The sequence below is a fragment of the Triticum dicoccoides genome, chromosome 6A (genome assembly GCF_002162155.2).
Source record: "Triticum dicoccoides isolate Atlit2015 ecotype Zavitan chromosome 6A, WEW_v2.0, whole genome shotgun sequence".
Lineage (NCBI taxonomy): Eukaryota > Viridiplantae > Streptophyta > Magnoliopsida > Poales > Poaceae > Triticum > Triticum dicoccoides.
In genome coordinates, this window is record NC_041390.1 from 14,276,117 (window position 1) to 14,282,466 (window position 6,350).

The window sequence follows — 6,350 nt, forward strand, 5'->3', positions numbered from 1 at the left end:
TAAGCTGTTAACAAGAATAAAGTTTCACGGATCGAGCATTGAGGTATTCAAATTAAAACATGCGTAGTTCATCCAAAGGGCATCACATCATTGACAAAGTTTGATCCAAAATCACCACAATATAGCATGTTTTATGATGCGTATCGAAGCCAACCAATGGCATGCACAAACTCAAAATACCGTTCTTGTCAAAGAAATCACCACTACCACCACCATAGACATGGCCACCCCCGTCACAACCATCCTCTCGACCACCACTACTCGTGAGCTCCCAAAACTCTTTTGCAGTATGATTCGTTGTAGTTGGATTCATGAACATGGTAACACGGTCTTTGACTTTCTTTGCATTCCGAAGCTACTCCTCCTCAAGTGGAACCTACGCCCCAGCGCCTTCAACTTCCTCTCTTCGATTGCCAACTTAGATTTCCATTTCTTGTCCTCCAACATCTTGAGTGCATTCCATCGAGCACTTGGTGGCCGTGGCCCTTGTTGCCGGCCGTGGCGGCCGGACACGCCGGAGCACTGGCTGTAGGGGTGGCTAGAGACACCACACGAGCCACCGCCGCTGGAGACGTAGTGGCCATCCCTCTGACCTTGCGACCAACGGTAGTTGCCGTTGTGGTGGACCAGACAACATTTTTTGTCCCCAACCTTTTCTTTGGTGCGGCGATGGTGCAGGGGTGGTTTGCGGCGGTGGCCGGCGGGGTGGCAGAAGGGTCTTGGCTACCATTACGACCGGAACAACGGTCAGCGGTGGCGACGGCAGCGCATGGGGGAGGCGGCGGCGAGAACAGTGGCGCTATGCAGGAGAGAGAAGAGGTGAGAAATTTTACTAGCCTCGCCGGGGTCAAGTGTTTTTAGGCGCCGCGGGCCAACTTTTTGGCCGAGGAGTAAGAAAATAAAAATTAGTAAAGAAAAAGTAAAAATTTTACTCCTCTAACTAGTTTAGGAATTCGATTAGGTCGGGCTTAGAGGAGTAAACTCAAAATTTTATACTCCTCTATACCATTTTAGGATATCGGCTAGAGATGCCCTAATGTGAGCAAATCTATAGGGAGTGTGATGTGGCCACACTTAGTCTTGAGCCATGTTATCATATCTGATTGTAATCCCGGATAAATGAAGTAGTTGAACAATGGAGTGATGACCAAGGATCAACAGCTCCGACGACGATCACTCCAGGAAGACACGACACCAGAAAGCCAGCATATTACACCAAGTAAAAATTTTGGATCACTAAATCTCATATAGCATTCTTTGATGACAAAGTGATATTGACATAAAAATAATTTACAATATAATTTGCAACAACATTGATATATTTTATTCAATACCTAAAATATTTAACGTATTTGGTGAATGTAAATACCTACAACATTTTTATATTTATTCGATACATAAAACATTTTGTATTCAAAAAACCTATTCGATGCCTGAAATTGTCTATTCTATTACTAATTTTTTTACTGAAAATTTTCTATACTTTACTAATTTTTTACTGAAAATTTTCTATTCTATTACAAGTTTTTTTTATGTGACATATGAAAGAATATTGTCCATTGCATTATTATATATTTGCTAATATATATTTTCTATTTATGTAGTAAAAGTGCTCATGAATATTGTCCCAAGGAGGCGGGAGGAGGGCGGCGGGAGGAGGGAGGAGGCTTACCAAGGTCCACGACGGCGGCAAAGACGAGAGGGGAGCCGCGGCAACGACAGGAGGAGGAGCGGCGGCGACGACGGGAGGAGGAGGAAGAGACGGTGAGGAGAGGAAGAGTGAGGGACGGGCAGTAGGGAGATGATAAGAGTGCCTTGGCAGTAGAGCGGGGCATGTGGCCAGCGTTACTGCTAACCCTACTAGCTGTAGCGTCGGGTGCTTACCCCCACGTTGTTTCTAGGCGGGGCTGGGAGTTGGGCCCGTGTATCCATAGTAGCAGCGCGGGGTGCAGGGCCGTGCTACTGCTATGGTATTAGTTGCAGCGGGTTTCAAACCCCGCGCTTCTACTCTAGCCAGCCCCAGGGCGCACGGTGGGGACCACTTAGTAGTAGTGCTGGGTAGCTAGACCCGTGCTGCTACTACGCGGTACCAGTACCGCTGGTCTTGTCCTCGCGCTATTACTATTTAATAGTAGCGTGGGATCCCTACCCCGCGCTACTATTAAGCATCTGCCTATATGCTTTTCCCTAGTAGTGGATCACGGTCCCGATATCTAGATAACGGGTGCTAGTGGTGTAAGAAAGCAGGGAATTAGAGGAACAGAGTCAGAGGGATGCCGCTGGAACGGGAAAACCCTCTCGATCACCCTTTTATTACGCATTATCCACAGAGTCCACGACATCACCACAAATATAAGCGAGAATAGACGGCGATGCCGCCCGATCTGGTTAGCTGTGGCTTCTAGCAACTCCACAAGGTCAAGGGCCTCCCAATCCGGCCCGAGAGCCTCGCAAACAAAGCTTCAGAGGGCACGCGCTGCAGTGCACGAGAATATAATGTGGGACCCGGTCTCCGGGACATCACAAAGGGGGCACAAGCCATTACCCAGCCCGTGCCGCTTAAGGACCTCCGTCCCAGAGGGGAGGCGGTCCTGCGGCAATTGCCACACAAAGATCTTGACTTTCACGGGCACGGGGCCTTCCGCAAAGGAGCCGTCCACGGAATGATGGGCCTACGGCATAGCGCGTGGTACGCCGAGCTCACCGAGAATACACCCGAAGGTGAAAGACTCCAAGAGATGTAAGAATTAAATGTGCAAGAGACCCGAAGCTGAAAACAATGTCAAAGGCAAACAAAAGATGTATGAATCAAATCTGCAAGCTCCGTTGATGGGTTGGACAAAACCTCCCAAGAATCATGTTAAAATCAATGCTGACGCGTCCTTCGTACCTTCCTCGGGATTGCCTGCAGTGGGCACCATTGGAGAGACAATATATGTGTCGTGATTTTCTCCGTAGGCTTTCACATTCAGGGTTGCAAAGATGCAGAGGCATCAGAAGCTCAGGCACTATATTGTGGCCTGAGAGACAGGCTCACAGTGTGTCGCTGGACCGTGTGCTGTTGGAGACGGACTGCGCTATGCAGTATCTGATTGCAACACTAGTAGATTTTTTTTTGAACTCTAGATTTTTTTTTACCCCTAAAAAAATCTAGTTTTTTTTTCCCACTCGTCTTCTTTTGAACTCTTGATTTCTCCCACCAACCACAGCTCATTGTCCCCGAACCAGTAACTGCCGGAGCCCGACCAAGATCTGATCGATCTGCGGCGACGGCCTGGACCAAAGGAGTTCGCCCGTGCTCCGCCGAGAGGAAGGAGGAAGCTCCCCGTAAGTCCCCCCCTCTCGCGCACAACACCAGGTTTGCCGCCCGTCACCGGTGACGCCGCCGCTTGATTTCTCTGGCCGCTACTTGACTCTCCACTGCCGCAGTTTTGCAGGGATCTCACGGTCATGGCAGGCATGAAGAAGGGGAAGGGGAAGGGGAGGGGGAAGGAGGAGCGACGGGTGACCTTTGCACCGGAATCCGGGGAGCGACGGGTGAGGATTGCTCAATCTTTTGTTAAATTCTGCAGGATTTTCAGCCGTGTTTGATTGATATTTTTCTTGAGAAAGAGGTGGCCTTGGGATTGAGTTATATCTATCCAGTCTGGTCCGTATCAACAGTAGTTTCTGCTATTGGCTTGAGTTGCCGACCTCGGGATAGCAACTTGGTGTATGTCAGAAAGTTATCGATCGATTTTCATATGAGATCGATGTATGTCTGAAGCTATCACTCTCTAATAGAAGATTAGATTGGATGCCACAGAGCAACACTAATTGCGCAGATCAGGACTTGTGCCGGCAAGTGCTTTGGCCCGTGGAATGCTGTGCTAGTATTTTTTTTTTTACGGGCGCAAGTTTTACTCCTCACATACCGGATTACAGTCAGCTAGTACAGCCTGTGCAATGCACGGCGGCACGCAGATATGCTGCATCGACAGGAGGATCAACCATTAGTTCTACCAGTGGGGATTGTTGCCGAAAATGCAACCAATAGCTGTGTTTTTAAGCTTCCTCAAGTCCTTGGGCCGTCATGCCAAAATTTAGATAGCACAACAAAAAGTGGTTTAGTGTGAATATATATAGATTATAACAGTTGTACACTTGATGTTTTCTGTGAATATATATAGATTATATCTTTGCTTTCATTTTTGACTTAGTATGCTTGTAACATTGACGGATGCGTGCTTCTATTCACTAATAAGATAAAAATGATGATAAAACTGTTTATTACATGTTCTCTTTTGTTCATTCCAAACTCAGGCACCCTTTATTACAAGGTAGAATGCTCCTTATATTTCATTCATAATAATGAGCACACATGGACATGGGTATAGTTACTGTAACTTGAATAGCTAGGGTTACTAATTAACCTACCAGAAGAGCAGCCCGCCAATGGGATGCATGTGATATGGTATCCAGATAATCTCAATGATTTCCTGAAGTAAATCAGGGGTTTTCATGGAATTAAAAAGAGTTTGGCTCTTTTCTTATCATTGCCTCTTTGATCTCTTGACCGATACCAAAGTAGAGGGACGGCTTCGGAACTTTGGTGTTAAGTGGACTGTACTAATGATCTGCTGAACCAATTCCCCAAAATATAATGGTCTATAGATGGGTATTATTTGGTACTTGTTAAGGATAAGAGAAAAAAGCCTGAAGCTTTTGTTCGCACTTGTAAGGTGTCAGCAACAAGTCAAAAGAGGAACGTGAATGCAGCTGACTCGTCAGAAAAATTAGTGTCTTGGAAATAGAACCTCAAGGAAGCGGATTAGAGAAATTGATGCAGATGGCCCTGGAGCTTACAAGTCAGCGCCAAGAAACCTTAAAAGTACTAAAGGTAAAAACCTCCTTTAAATTAAAATTGGTATCTATTTGGACCTGTTCAGAATTGAGTTTATGTACAATGCCTTTATTTAAATTGTTAGCGACAAGCCGGCAATATGATGTTGCATAAATAACTTTCCCCATTCTTTCAGTTGTAGTACATTACATTACTTATATTCTTGATTGGTTGCCATGCATGGTCATAATTTAAGAGGCCTCCTCCATACATGGTATTAATTGGTGTAGAAAACACCAATCTCTAAGCGCTACCTAGGTGCAGCAAAAAATTTGTCCATTACTGTTGTACGTAGTATGTGTATTAAAAATCCTATGGATTCGTATGATTTCCCTCCAAATTTACTTTTCGTGTCACAGATTCTCATTCCTCAAACCACATGTCCTCAAAGTTTGTACCGCTGGCAGGAATTCCCGCACACAAAACCAGGTTTGTCCGCCAGTCGCCAGGGACACCGCTTCCTGACTCGGCTTGCGCCTGACATCAGGCCGCGTCCTCATCCACTTTTTCTGTCTCCCACCACCGATTTTTTCTGGCCACTGCTTGACTCTTAACGCCCAATTCTGCAGGAACCTTACGGACATGGCTGTGAGGGTGAAAGGGGACGTGGAGGAGGGGCGAGTAATGAAGTTTGGGCAGAAATTCATCAGGGTATTCTCCACTCCAGAATACGGGGAGCGATTGGTGAGACCACATTGCATCTTGGTTAAACTAGAAGGGGAAACTATTTATTTGTTTCTGAATCATCTAGAAATATTATTCCCTGTAGACCAACACTGTCGTATAGCATTCGAAACACACTATTGTTGTTATGAAGGTTGAAAATATGAACTTCGAACATCTAGTTTCCATGTAGATTCATTGATAAGTTCTAAGATTATTTAAATTTTGGAGTACCCAGAATGAATTAGAAAGCTAATACGATGTGTCACATTCCTAGTCTTTAATGCGTAGACAGAGCTCCTGCCATTTCGTTTCAAAAAAATACGATGCGTTGATGACTTGATGCGTGGTCTGAATATAAGAAAATAATTATCTACTATATTTCTGGGTTAACCAACACGTGGAGTACATTTCTTCGCTCAATCTTTCTCGTTCATATTATTCATCTGTATCTGTAGCATATTCCTTAATTGTCTGATTTGGTTTCTCAAAATAGCTGCATTGTGGCATAGCCCTTTTTCTTGGTATGTGTGACATATCCAGATATGTTGCCTTCGCAGCAATGTCTCTGCCGTCATTCAAGGTTGCAATCCTAACAGCAATTACGAGTCTTGTCGACGTCGTCTCCAAGTCCAATGCGACTTTGTACCATATTCCTTCATTGTGCCAGCTAACCCGATTTTGTGTATTTGGCAAGGAATTGGTTTCTAAGGATAGCTGCATTGCGGCAGCCTAGCCCTTTTTCCTAGGCATGTTACAACAAAACACCCCATGTACAAATGATTTGAACGATAGATGTATAATT

At 45.2% G+C, this 6,350-nt stretch overlaps 1 long non-coding RNA gene across 1 annotated transcript; it reads left to right on the forward strand.

Moving 5' to 3' along the window:
• The first annotated feature begins 3,233 nt into the window (after positions 1-3,233).
• Positions 3,234-5,731, forward strand: LOC119319620. The gene is made up of 5 exons (XR_005154540.1): positions 3,234-3,327; positions 3,430-3,537; positions 4,722-4,879; positions 5,242-5,311; positions 5,452-5,731. It is a non-coding gene; the product is annotated as an uncharacterized LOC119319620 (long non-coding RNA).
• Positions 5,732-6,350: the final 619 nt, after the last annotated feature.